Source organism: Camelus dromedarius, chromosome 16 (assembly GCF_036321535.1).
Source record: "Camelus dromedarius isolate mCamDro1 chromosome 16, mCamDro1.pat, whole genome shotgun sequence".
Classification (NCBI taxonomy): domain Eukaryota; kingdom Metazoa; phylum Chordata; class Mammalia; order Artiodactyla; family Camelidae; genus Camelus; species Camelus dromedarius.
Genome location: NC_087451.1, coordinates 26,856,314 through 26,870,326, shown reverse-complemented (window position 1 = coordinate 26,870,326; position 14,013 = coordinate 26,856,314).

Sequence of the window (14,013 nt, the reverse complement as noted above, 5' to 3'; positions counted from 1 at the left end):
AGCAAGCAGCTGAGGGTGGGAACAGACCAGCTGCTGCTCCTACTGGCCGCTCAGACCCTAACTCCTACATTCCCATATACAGCCCAGAAGAAAGGGAAAGGCTTTGAGGTGGGGCTGTTTAAAAGCCCAGAATACCCGGGTGGATGGTTAACCGTCATGGGCAGCTGTCTGTCCCATGCGCCATTGCAGTCCAGGCCTCCCGGGAATCTCACGAGAGCACAAGTTATGGGCAGGAGGCCCGTGTCAAGGTCTCATCAAAGCCATCACTTCCCGCAATTTCCTAGATGGAAAACCCCCTTCCAGGCCCCTGTATTTATAGACTCAGCTTTGGCAGGAATGGCTGAGAGAGGATGGATGTGCTCCATGGCCGGACACTCGCTGACCACCACCTGTCCATCCCCATCCCCCATCCATGGTCACCCCCCCCCCCCGTGTCCATCCCTGTCTGACCCTGCACCAGCCCCACCCCCTCATCCCTTTCCATCCCCTTGTCCCACACCCACCTGCTGTCCAGTCCATCCCATTCTGGGCCCATCTGCCTGTACCTCTCTGGCTCCCTGTGGTCTTGTGCCCCACAGGAAACCCTCCTTTGAAAGCTCCAAGTGCCCACACTCCCCACCTCAACCCCGCACACTCTCCAGTCCACTTTGCAGGGATCCTGTCAGGTGAAGACAAGGGTGAACACCCCACCTGCTGTTACCAATGGTGGAGACAGGGATTTCCTTCTCTTCCCAGCCCTGGTCTGGTCATATGCGGGGTGGTTTCCAGGGGTGCTGGGTGGGGCCAGGCCAGGCCTGGGGAACTGGGCAGGGCTCAGGGTGCCTCCCAGCTGAGAACAGCCCAGCTGTCCACACTGACAGCATGGTCAGCCAGTCCCTCTGTCGTCCTGTCGGGCACACTCTCCACCTTCACCTGCTGCCCCGTCTGGTCTGTCTCCTTATGGGTGGTCAGCCCCTTGTCCCCACCACTATCACCCCATAGCCCTCGTCCAGCCTCAGGGCTGACCCAGGACCCTCCCTGGGCGCCCCCAGCCATCCACCCTAAGCTGGTGTCCACAATCCTCCTGAGCTGACAGGTGAGGGGTCTCACTGGATGCCCCCAAACTCTTCAATCCAACAGCATCCGGGGGTCAGCCCCATGCCCAGGCAGATGTTCCACCATCACTGACCCCAGCTGATGGCAGGAGTGGGCATCAGGTCTGCTGCCTGCACTGCTGTGTGTCCTGCTGTGCGCACACACATGACCCTGCCCCAGGATGTAGGACAGGTGACCTACAGAAGGATGTGAGGAGGCGTGACTGACCACAGGATGGACGTCTGGTCCCGGCTCAGCAGCCAAAGGCAGCCGTGTTCTCACTCCTTGGACCCTTTTTCACCTGGCTTGACCATGACCCGGCCTTGTTCCCACCCCCATTGTCCCTCCACTAGCCTCACTCTTGTGAACAGAGCAGGACAGTGTGCTCAGTGGCTGCAGGCTGAGATGCACTGGGCATTCTGGCTGGTTTGCGTGTGCCTGTGCTGACCACACTGTGCACCAGGGCCTGTGCAGTGTGGGTTCACCTGCCCACAGAGAGACGGAGCCTCTGCTCCTGGCTCCAGGAGTTCACCCGGGTCTTGCAGGAGTGTCTGTGCTGCGTGGGCCTCGCTCCAGGCTGGTCGGTACCAACAGCAGGACACACAGGGCTTCCTGAGTCTCCGCAGGGGCTGGAGGCCGAGGTCAAGCAGCAGGTGGTCCCCATGTTGATGTGACAGACCCAAACAAACCCTGCACTTCAGGACTCAGGTGGGCTTCCTGGGGCAGCCACCCTTGAGGGACCCCTGAGCCCACTCTTGACCTCTGCCCTCAACTGACTTTAATAGGCATCCTTTCACCGTAACAAACCCTGACTGAGTATGACAACTTTAGGGAGCTCTGGGAGCCTCTGAGAAAAGAGAGGTGGTGGAGAGGTTGTTCCAGGGCCCCTGGCCCTGCAGTCTGGGTCAGAAGCTGGGGGATGTTTGGAGCCCTGGAATGTGCAGAGCCCCTCTGCCAGGGAAGGTGGAGGGGACCCGGGTTGTAGGGAAGTCCAGGCCCCTCCTGGGCTGAGGCATCCCTAGCCCCCATGGATCATGAGGTGGCCAGCTCCGTCCTGCCCTTTTCAGCCTCCAGGCCGGGCCCTGGCTTTTGTGAAATTCCCTGGGAGGGGATCCTGGTGCCGGAGGTGCCCTGAGGCTGTGGCCCCTTGAGCCTCCAGGCCCCTCCAGGGAGACTTGTTCCGGGAGAAAGGGAGGTTCTGATGGAACAAAGCTGGGTCTGCCACCCACCCTGAGTGCTGGGGCCAGACTCTGAGAGGGGGGCTCCTTCCCTCCCAGGACACACAGGACACACAGGACACTCGGAGTGCTGGCCACTCGACCCTGTGAACGAAAATACTGCAACCGTGTCAGTAAACAAAGAATGCTGAAACCAAGTCCTCAGTGGCTGCCGCCACCCCCCCAGTGAGGACAGGCCTGCCACCCGGCCTCTGCAGCCACTCAGTGGTGCCCTCTGAGCGGACTCAGAATAAGAAAGGACAGGATACTGGCCCTAGATAGCTAGGTGCTTGTCAAAGGAATGAATTCAGTGAGCCCAAATGTTTGCTTCCTCCCATACGTAGAAAAGCACTAAATTGTTTAACTTGAGATGCCTGGTTTCTTTAGATAGCAAGCAATCTTTTATTGTTCCAACTACCTGGTCTTTGTTGTAAAGCTTCTATGTATCCTAGCTCCTCCCCTACCTGTTTGGAGCAGTTCCTCAGAACGATCTGAGAGACTGTCGTCCCGGCTCGAGTCCTCCCATGAAACAGAACATAACTCTTAACTTTTAGGCTGTGCATGTATTTCAGTCGACAACCCCCACGCAACATTAAAACCCTTTCCCAGGGCAGGCGTTTGGGTGAGAAACACCATCTAAAGGCTGTTAATGGGGCAGGGGGTGGGTCTGGGTCTGGCTCTGGGAGTAGGGAGAGTTGGAAAATCACCCAAAGGCCTGTTCTCCCTGCATTGACCATCCCCAGGTGAGCCTAGCTGCATGCAGAGGTGGCCACCTCAAGCTGGAGCCCTCACAGCTCAGACACCTACATCCTGAGCCTTTGGGGGACAAACACCTGGGTAGCCCCATACTTGCCTACATCTGCTGAGGTTAGGTCCAGCTCTGTCTTCTTCATGGCCAAATTCTCACCCCTCCCAGCAGGCCTCTTGGGGGCTAGTGGAGTGGGGATGTCCACGGCAGGATTGTAAGTTCCATGTCCACACCACGGTCATAGGCCTGCACACAGTGCAGCAGGCTGTCAATGTGGTGGAACGTGCAGTGGTCCAGGGACCCGTCCAGCCTGTTGGGGATGCCCAGCCTGAGCAGGTGTCTGACTACTGTGGGGTTGGCATAGAGTATGTACAGGGAGCCCTGGCCATGCTCCCACACTCCCGGGGAGGATGCCTTGACAAGGTCCCTGGAAAGACCTAGAGGTCAGCCAGTAGTGTCCCCTCTGCCCACTGAGTTGCAGCAGGAAATCAAAGACACCTCTGTGCAGAAAACAGAACACTGCCAGCTGGCAAATATGCCCTCGGCTGGCATCTGGGAACTGTACTGGGGTGCTGTACTGGGTTGAATGGGGGTCTGCCCCAAAGTTATATCCATGTCCTGACCCCCAGAACCTAGGAAAGGGACCTTATTTGGAAATAGGGTCTTTGCAGATATAATTAGTTATCGATCTGGAGATGAGGCAATACTGGGTCAGGGTGGCCCTAAATCTAATGACATTTCCTCATAAGACACAGGAGGAGAGACAGACACAGAGTGAAGATGGAGGCCAAAATGGGAGGGATGTGGTAACAGGCCCGGGGATGCCTGGGCCCCCAGAAGCTGAAAGAGGCAGGAAGTACCCTCCCCTGGAAGCTCTGGAGGAAGTGCAGCCCTGGGACACCTTGATCTCAGGCTTCTGGTTTCCAGGACTGAGAGAGGATAGGCTTCTGCTGGATGTTTCCATAGCAGTGTCAGCAGGCAGCTCTGTATTTGCACCCAAGTTGACATCTTCTGTGTAAACACACTGAGAGCCTTTCCTGACCCCATGCCCCCTGCTGACTACCTCTGCATGCCAGCCACCAGCCCCAACCCAGGTGTCAGGCTGACTGCCTGTCCCCATCTCATCCCTAAGGGAACGGTGGTCTCTGCCCATGGGGTGGGTGGAAGACACACCTACAGCCACAGAACCAGCTCCTTGGACAGTATGGCCCCTCGTGGGCCTGGACCATTTGCTCTCGTCCCCCCACACCCGATCACCTGACAGTCATGATGCAGTGACACTGGTTGCCAGCATCCAGTCACAAGGGGCCCAGGGGCAGTACCTGGTGCCAGAGCAGACATGCCTTTCCACAGGCAGTGGATATACTGATGTTAAGATTTGTGTCTGGGAAATAAACTGAGGCCCCTAGAAGCTGATATGCATCTGTAGACTTGAAACCCACGTGCAGGGCAAGAGCTCCCCCTGGTCACTGGCTCAGAAGTTTCACAGGTGATGACCACACCAGTGCTTCCTGCCCAACCTCTCTGAGCCTCCCTGGTGGGCACGGCTGGACCCATAGTCCATGGGCTCCCTGAACCAGAGCCCGAGAGGTCTATACTGGCAGGGCCTGGGGGTGAGCGTGGTCACTCCAGCATCACTCAGCTCCTCCTCTCAATGACCAGTAGAGGGAAGGCCAGTGGAGCCCAAGGGCCAGCATGGGTGAAGGTCAACCCATCCCTCCACAGGGACCCCCACAGCCTCACCCTGCTTACTCAGGCCCACTGAATACACCTCCCAGTACCTGCATCCCGTGACCTACATTCCTGGTGTGGACATCCAGTACACAAGCTGTCCCATATCTTCTCACACAGGACACAGCCCCCTCCCTTCTCCCTGATGACAGTCTGGACCCCACATGTCCTGAGAAGGAAGGGGACTGAGGAGGAGTCTGGCCTGTCCTGCCCACCCTACAGGGGCAGCTGGGCCTTGAGGTCTGGATGCTTCCCTCTGAGATTCAGAAAACAGGAGGACCCACTAAAATGACCCCATCCTGGGCTCTGCTGCAAGTCAGCTCAGATTTACTTTCCTGATAAGGAAATGGGATCTGTGATTCCCCTAAAGACTGTTCTGCAAAGTTTCCACCAGACCCTTTGCTACCCTGTTCTGAGCAAATTACTGGTCAATCCACGCTGCCATCCCCCATGAGCAGGCTGGGAAGCTGAGGCTCCGAGGAGCCAAGTAACCACGCATGTGCACAGATGTGAGGACACAAAGGTCCATGACTGCCACACTCCCATGGTGGCCACCAGCAAGTTCCACATCCCCCCTCTGAGGGAACTGGCTCACAGAGCCTCTGCTGGACCTTCCGCAGGGGTTTCCAGGTGCCTCCTGCTAAGGAAGAGGATGTGTCCCCCACCTGCCATTGTCAGTTCTCCCCAGACAGATGTGAGGAAGCAAGGAAAAAGGCAATGGGGGCCAGGAGAGGAGGGGTACCTCAGGTGGGTAAATGGAAAGCTTCTAGAAGAGCACCCAGGCCAGGACCATCTGTGTGGCCTGCAAATGCCAACTCAGCATGTGTGCCAGGACTGTCCATGTGGCCTGCAGGTGACAACTCGGCATGTGTGCTGTCACTGGTGTGGCTCCAAGCCCTTTCCTCCAGTCTTTAAGGTCCTTGCACGTATCCAGGTGGCTTCCCTGCGAGCGGTGGATAAACTTCAGGAGAAGCTGGCCTGGGGTAAGTTAACATTTACTCAGAGACACCTCCACACGGTCCACCAGATTTCCAGTGAGGATGCTCCTTGCAGGGGGCTGCTGGCTGCACATGAGAAAATTCCGCACCTCTGACCAACTTCAGAATTCTGTTCATCAGTGTATCAAGTGTCCTGAGTGGGTTTTCATCTGTGTAACTGTCAGGTTCTTAATTATCAACATGAGTCAGGATTGAAATAGTTACTCCCTCGTGTACAGGTGTAAGAACCTGGAGAGGTGGTGTGCAGCCGGCACCCTTAGGGATGGGCTTCAGACTTGACCTCTCAATATGCCATTGCCCAGCCACTGCTTTAGGACTTCCAGTGGTCCAATGCTGACTTTCATAATCCGGTCTGTATCTGCCTATAATGAGTCCCACACTCCCCAGATCCTACAGAGCAGGTTCTGTGTGGCTGTCTTGTGGTTTCTGTAACAAATGACCATGAGCTGGGTGGTTTAAAACAACAGGAAATCATCCTCCCAGTCCTGGAGAGCAGACCTCTGAGATCAAGGTTTTGCAGGGCTGAGTCCCCTCCAGGGGAGGGTACTTCTGCCTCTTCCAACTTCTGGGGGCTCCAGGCACCCCGGGCTTGTGGCAATTTCCCTCCCATCTCAGCCTGTGTCTTCCTGTGGCTTCTGCTCTGTGTCTGTGTCTCTCCTCTTCTGTCTTTTGTAAGGACACTGTCATTGTATCTCCCTAACCCTGAATGACCTCATCTCAGATCCATAACTGACTATATCTGCAAAGACCTTTTCCCAGATAAGGTCCCATCCACACATTCTGGGGGACACATCTTTGAAAGGGGCCACTATTTAACCCACTATCTATGCATAAAAAAATAACCCTCTCATTTTAGGAGATCAACAAAGTCCCATATAGACTGGCATGAACAGCAGCCATGTGGGTGGGGGTCTGGGGTAGAATGGGGACCCCAGAAGCACCTGGAAAGGATCAAGGCCCGGCTCCATCAGAAGGTGAGGTCTTCGACTATGGGGTCTGTGGAAACAGCCCTTCCACGCTGTCTGTGGAAGAGGGCCTGGTGCCAGGTCCAGGAGTGGTTCCCTTGCAAAGCTGGCTCATCTGGGATTTCCTTGTCCATAGCATCGTGTAACCAATAACTGCAGGCTTGGAGGAGTCGCTGGCTGGCACGTGATGACAGCACTGTCACTTTAGGCTGAGCAAGACTGGAATAGGAGTGTTTGGAGGAGATTCTGGGAGATTGGGAGGCTTGGTTGTCACAGAAACCAATGAGGTTTGCCCAGGTTGTCAAGGAAGCGTCTCTAAGCAGAAGTCAGAGCTGGGGAGTGCACTCCAGGGAACTCTGAAAGGGCCTGCTCTGAAGCACCGTTACCTGAGTGGTGGTCTCAGTGTGGGCTGTGGTTTGAGAAAAGTGTGTTGAAATTAAGCCTTAGTTTCTGTTACAGTTGGGGAGGGGTTTGTAAAGCACCTTGGCTTTTAGGGCAAATGTCTGTTACTGGAACAAAGTGTCCCCCCGCCAAAATGGGCTGAATCTCAAGACATCTCTGTCCCCTTCACATGAGAGTCTGGGGGAGTGGTTGAGTCTCAGGGCCCAGGCTCTGTCCACCTTGCTTCTCCCCAGCTCCTGGGTGGGGAGGCTCCAAGCAGCACGGGGTGGGGTGACCATGTGGGCACCATCCCTCTGTCCTGGGACACAGGCTGGCCAAGGCCCTCACCACCTCTGCCAGTTCCCCTTGGTAACACGAGACACGGTGGCCCAGTTGCAAGGGGTGGGAAGGCTGGGAGGTGCAGGGCAGCCGGGAGCAGGAAAAAGGAAAACGGATCTGGAGGGCGGCTGGGCGGCTCTGCCACGGTGGGGTCACCCCGACACCAGCGCACCATCTCTGAGTCCTGTGAAGTGTGGTTACGCATCAGCATAAGCTCTTCTGTGCTTTGTGGTTCTGCAAATCCTGTAGGAGGTGGCTCACGGCAGGTGAGGCTAATGCTCTCAGTGGAGGTGCTCCAGGCAAAGATCTGCAGTTCAGACTGACTGGGTTACAGACAGGACAGACCGCCTTGTGTGAAAGTAGATCAGGCACGTTTAACATGACTTAGTTACGCCACCTTATGCCTGAACTCTCCTCTCTTATCTGTGTCTCTCCTCAGGGACCCCTCACCAGGGCCTGAGACTCCTGCAGCTCGGGTAGAGAGGAGCTGGGAGTGGGCTCTGTCTGGTCTGAGACCTGATTTACCCTGTATATGAGTCTGCTTGGGGCTGCCACAACAGACAGCACAGACCAGGAGGCTTAAACAGCAGATGTCTCCTGGTCCTGGATGTCATAAGTCTGCAGGCTGTTTCCTCTGGAGGCCTCTCTCCTTGGTGTGTAGATAACTGTCTTCTCTGAATGTCCTCATATGGTCTTCCCTCTGTGCCTGTCTGTGTCCTTATCTTTTCTTGTAGGACATCAGGCCTATTGGATCAGGATCCACCCAAGTGACCTCATTTTACCTTGAGCACCCCTTTAAAAACCCTGTCTCCAAATGCAGTCACATCCTGGGGTCCCGGAGGTTAGGGCTTCTGTGTGTGAATCAGAGGACACAACTGAGCTGGTACCACCCTGCAGAGGGACTAACATGTGCCTCAGTCCCTCCATCCCTCGTGTCCCACGGGGGTGATGTGACGGCAAGGGAGAGGCTGCTGTGCAGTGTTTGTGTCCCAGCTGGGGAGCCCTTCTCTGCTCTCTTTGATGGAGCAGCCACAGTGCCAGCCCCCTCCTGAGGTGTGCAATTCTGGGGTTTTGGGCTATGTCACCTGGCCTGCTGAGGTGCAGAGTGTCAGGGTGTGAAGGAAAAGCTGGCTGGGCTAACAAGATAACACACAAGTCTAAGTATTGGAATACTGATCTGAGTTCTGCTAGACTAACTTGTAAATCTAGGTTAATTAGTGTTGGTTTGCTGTTCATGCTTTTTGCTAGCCAGCTGGGTTTTCAAAGATACATATCTGGCTTTGGAATGTTGGTTTGCTGCCTCCCTGCCTCTACTTTTGTGATGATAATGCTGCTAAAGCTGTTCTATGCCTATTGGCTGAATACCCCAAGCTTGTACTTTACCCTATAAAACCTCATGTGCACATCTTGAAGGTGCTCAGAGCTTCGGAGCAGAAGCCCCTCTGAGCCCACCGGCATAATACATCTGAGTACTCCAACCCTCCGAGTGGTGCTTGTTTCTTGACTGGCCTGTCATTTCCGTAACAAGGGAACCCAGGAACCAGCAGCCTAGCAGGGGTGCTGGGGACTCTCAGGACCTCAATGAACGTCCCTTCCTGCAGACAGCCCAGCCAAAGTGGGGAAACTGGGGAATTGCAGGTGGAAGAGAGTCACTGTCTCATTGATGCTTCAGAAAGTCCACGTTGGGACTGGATGTGAGATGCACCATGGCAGCGAGAGTTTTGTCAGGGCCTGATGGAGGAGCCTGGCACAAGATCCAGCTTGGGTCAAATTACTGTGGGGACTGGCCATAGACTCTGGAGGAGGAGCTTACAGTCACCGGGGCACAAGGAAAGTGGGGGACTGGGAGGCCCCACGTGTCTGGGCTCAGCAACCAGAGAAGGCGGGGCTGCCTCCTGGGGTGTGGGGAGTGGCAGGGTCGCAGTCCTGTGAGGGGCCTGTTAGCCACAAGGTGAGGGGGGATGCAGTGGATGGACAGATGTGCCTGGCCTGGGAGAGGGCTCCAGGGAGGAAGGGGGGAGCCCAGGTGTGGACAGGTGGGGTACAGCAGACTCCATGCAGGGGACTGCGGTCCTGATGGAAGCAGCTCAGAGCCAGAGAGGAGTGGCTGTCAGGTGCTCAGCTTCACTCTCCTGTTCCTTTATAAAGCCACTGTGTGAGACCGAAACACTGCCAGGGGATCCCTGAGTCCAGTTCTGTCCTGGCTTCATCCAAGTGGCACAGGTGGAAGATAGAACCACTGCAGGCCCTGCCCTTGTCCCCACAGGGAATGAATCCCTTCAGGGCACTGGGCTCACAGACTTCAGGAGACCCCTTCCCTCAGGACTGGTCTTCTTCCTTGCTCTGACGTGCTGGTCAGAGATCCAGTTACCCCATCCTGGCTCCACCCTCCAGGGCCGGGATCGTGGGACAGCTGGGTAGCAGTGCAAGGCCCTCAGGCTCCTTTATCTGCCTCAGGGTGAGAATGTCTGAAAAGCTGCATTGGCTGATCTCAAAGGTCTGGGTGTTTCCAGCAGGTATGGGGGAAAGGAAGGGGTGTGAGGTTCCTACATCTGCAGGGCCTTCCCAGGGTAAAGAGCTGTGCCTTCCCCTGGCCAGTCCACTCCCCACGCCATCCACCTAGGAAACTCAGATCCAGGAGTATGAGGGCCAAGGCTCTCCCCTTGCTCATCTGTGACTTCCCATTCCCTCAGCGAGGAGCCTGGCTCCCACCACCTGCCCTTTATCAACTCATCTCTCTTTTCCAGGTTACATTCACAGTGGTTTCAGAATTGTTAGAAAGAACTGGAAAGAACTTTATAATACAAAGCCCACAGGTTAACAGTGGTCCATTCTGCCTTTGCAGAATGATTCTGTGCATTTCCAAAGTTAACTTAGGTCAGCACCTTTTGCCCCACCACCGACTGAATTTTTACACCCATTTCTAATACAGTTAGATTCTGTCACATTGTGTGTTCCATCCTGTGATGCTGCTACACCCTAAATAACTAAACTTGAATAGATTATGATTGACCTTTGGGCTGTGCAAAGGTATGGGGTTAGACACAATCATAGTGACACCAACCTAAAGTTTCACATGGAATACTTCAACCCCCCCACCCACACCCCACGGTCTGCTTATGCATGTAGTTTTGCCTTTTCCATAATTGTCATAAATAAGGTCATACTGTGTGCAGCCTCCTCAGACTGGATTCTTTCAGTAAGTAATATACAAGTAAGATTTACCCGTGTCTTTCTGCGGGTTGATGGTTTAATTTCTATTGCTGAGTAGTATTCCACTGCGTGTGTGTGCGAGGAAAACCAGCTCTCCCTCTCCACTTCTAGGTTCTTTGTTAACACCCCCCCCATAAGACAGATTACAGGGAGAAAAAGAAGCAAGTTTAATAACACGCATACATCCTGTATACAGGGGAGACACCCAGGACAACTGAGTCCCTCCCTGAAATGGCCAGAGGCATCACCTTAAGTATCACCTTCAGCTAAAAACAAAAGCGAGGCTGCAGGGAGGGAGGAAGTCATTTACGGCAGATTATCATGAAAGCTCAGCAAACAAGGGTGTAAGGTTTAAAGTCTGTGTCTCCATTCACTTCTTTCCGTAGGGCTTCCAGTTGATTGTTTCATAAGTATTTGGAGAAGTTACAGATAATGGGCTCTATTTCAGTTTGAATTTCCAGTTTAAAGAACTGAGCAGAGCCGCTGTCAGGGCGGGGCCTCCGCTGGCTGTGAGGGCGGCTGGGTCCGCGCTTTCCCATTGGCTGGCCAGGCCCGGAGCCCGCCTCCCCCAGCTGTGGTGGGAACTCACCTGCATTCTGCCTGAGGATTTGTCTTCCTGCGCAGCTGCCTGGAGCAGCAACTCCTGTGGACCTGCCGGGGCTTTGGGACAACAGGGGGTTATGTCCACGCTGACAGGAGCCGCGTCTCCTCTGGACCCAACAGGAGGTGCTGCACTGAGGGAAGGTGAGGAGGAAGGAAAGTGAGGAGAAGCTTCCCGTGAGGGGCTGACTGCTGAGGGGAGGCCCTCCTCAGAGGCCCTGGGAGAGGAAGGGCTGGATGTGGGAAGCTGTGGGTTTTTAGTCAGGTTTTGTTTGTGGGCAGAGAGTGTGCCGTGTCCTTCTTTGGCATGTGGTATCCAGTTTTCCCAGCACCATTCATCAAGGGGACTGTCCTTCCCCCACTGCCAGTTCCTGGCTCCTTTCTTGTGAGTTAACTGACCACATCCCCGTAGGTTTGTTTGCAGACTCTCTCTGGTCCTTGTCCCTGTTGTTGTGCCAATTCCACACCTTTTTGGTCACTGTGCTTTTGTAATGCCGTGTGAAGTCAGTTAAGGAGATGCCTCCAGTCTGTTTCCCTTTTGTAGAATCTCTTTGGCTGTTCAGGGTCCTTTGTGTTTCCACGTGAATGTTAGGAATGTTTGTTCTGTTTCTGTGAAAAATACCACTGAAGTTTATTTTATTTTATTGAAGTGCAGTCACTTCACGATGTTCTGTTATTTTCTGGTGTGGGGCACAGTGATTTGACGAGGCTTGCTTTAATTTGAACATTACTTTGGGTAGAATGGACATTTTAACAACATTAATTCTTTCTGTCCACGAGCACAGGATATCCTTCCATTTATTTGCGTCTGTTCAGTTTCTTTCCTCAGTGTCTTAGAATTTTCAGTGGGAAGGTCTTTCACAGCCTTGATTCAGTTTATTGCTAGGTATTTTTTTGGATGCAATTGTAAATGGGATTTTAAAAAATATCTCTTTCTGATGTTTCACTATTAATGTATAGAAAGACAACTGATTTTTGTGTATTGATTTTGTACCTTGTGGCTTTACTGAAATGATTTATTAGTTCGAATAGTTTTTTGATGGTTTCATGTGGAAAACTAGAAATCAGAAACTGCCCTGTTTGTACTCCATCCAGGTCATCTGCAGCACCTAAGACACAGCATCTCCTAATCTTCCCACAGTGCCTCTAAGTTACACATGGACTCCTACAAGGGCGATTAACATCAGCACTTTGGGTGAACTGAGTCGCGTTAAGAGTGAGCCTCTATAAGGAAATCTGATGTCTTCTCTGCTTTTTGTTTGCTGTGGTATTGACATGGTTGTTTTCAAAAGTAATATAGTTCCTAATAAAGTTTCTTATAAACTTTTCTTATAAAGTTCCATATAAAATACTTTAAATAGCATTATGCAGCACTCACATTTGCCACCTCACGTAAAATACTCCAGTGGGTCTTACCTAACACTGGGATACTCCCCCAGGGAACCAGCACATAAACCCCAAATGAAGAAATTGTATGGTTCCACCTTGTAATCCCATCCACAGGCCCCCTTCAGCCTTCCTCTTTGTCCCAACTTACGGAAATCCCTTTTTCCATTCTGTGCCAGTTTTCTTTTTCTGAAACTATTACTGAGAGTTTCCCTCTTTTTCAAAATCTTAATGGATTTAAGGCACACAAGATGAGTACGATCTGGGTGGCCTCTTCTGTGTGTCTCCTTTCACTTAGAATGTTTTCGATCTTTATCCAGTTTGAATCATTAGTGATTCATTCACATTTCTCATTGTCATTAAAAATACAGAACATAACATTTACCGTTTAAACCATTTAACTATGCAGTTCTATGGTATTAACTAGATTCACATTGTTGTACAGATGCCTCACCATCCATCTCGAGAACTTACTCATTTTCCCCAAGTGAAGCCCTGTGTCCAGTGAACACTGACTCCCCTCAGCCCCTGGCAGTGACACCGTTTCTATTTCTGCATCTGACTTCTCTGGATGCCTTGTATAAGGGGAATCCTGTAATATTTGTCCTTCTGTGTCTGGCTTATTTTACTTAGCATAGTGACATCAAGATTTATCCACGTTGCAGCATGTGTCATAATTTCCTTACTTTTAAAGGCTGTGTGGTATCCCATTGTGTATACACCACATTTAGTTTATCCATTCATCCACTGATGGACAGGTGAGTTATTTCCACCTTTTGCTGTTGTGATTAGTGCTGCCATGGGTATGGGTGTACCCATTTCTACTCCAGTTCCTGCTTTCAAATATTTTGAACATATAGCCTGAAGTGGCACTGATGGATCACATGTCAACCCCATGTGTAAGTTTTTGAGAAACTCCTATATGGTTCTCCACCATGGCTGCACCATTTTAGTCCTTTATATGGCAGAGTAAGGTGACAGTTTATGGACGTATCCTCTGTTTATCTGTTTAGCCTTTGCTGGACATTTCAGTTGTCTACCTTTGGGGCCATTGTGAATAGTGCTGCTATGAATATTTGTGTACCTTTTTTGTTTGAACACCTATTTTTAATGTTTTGGGGTCTATATCTAGGAGTGAAGTTGTTGAACCATAAGGTAACTGTGTTTTTATCTTTTTGAGGAAATGACAAACTGGACACATGGGCTGTACCATTTTCCAATTTTTCAAGTAATGTTTAAAAGTTTCAATTTCTCTACATTTTTGCCTTTTTTTTTTTTCAGTTTTCTGGATTGTAGGGCTTCTAGTGCACTTGAAAGGGTACAGCATTATGGTATTAATTTACATTTCTGTCATGACTGAT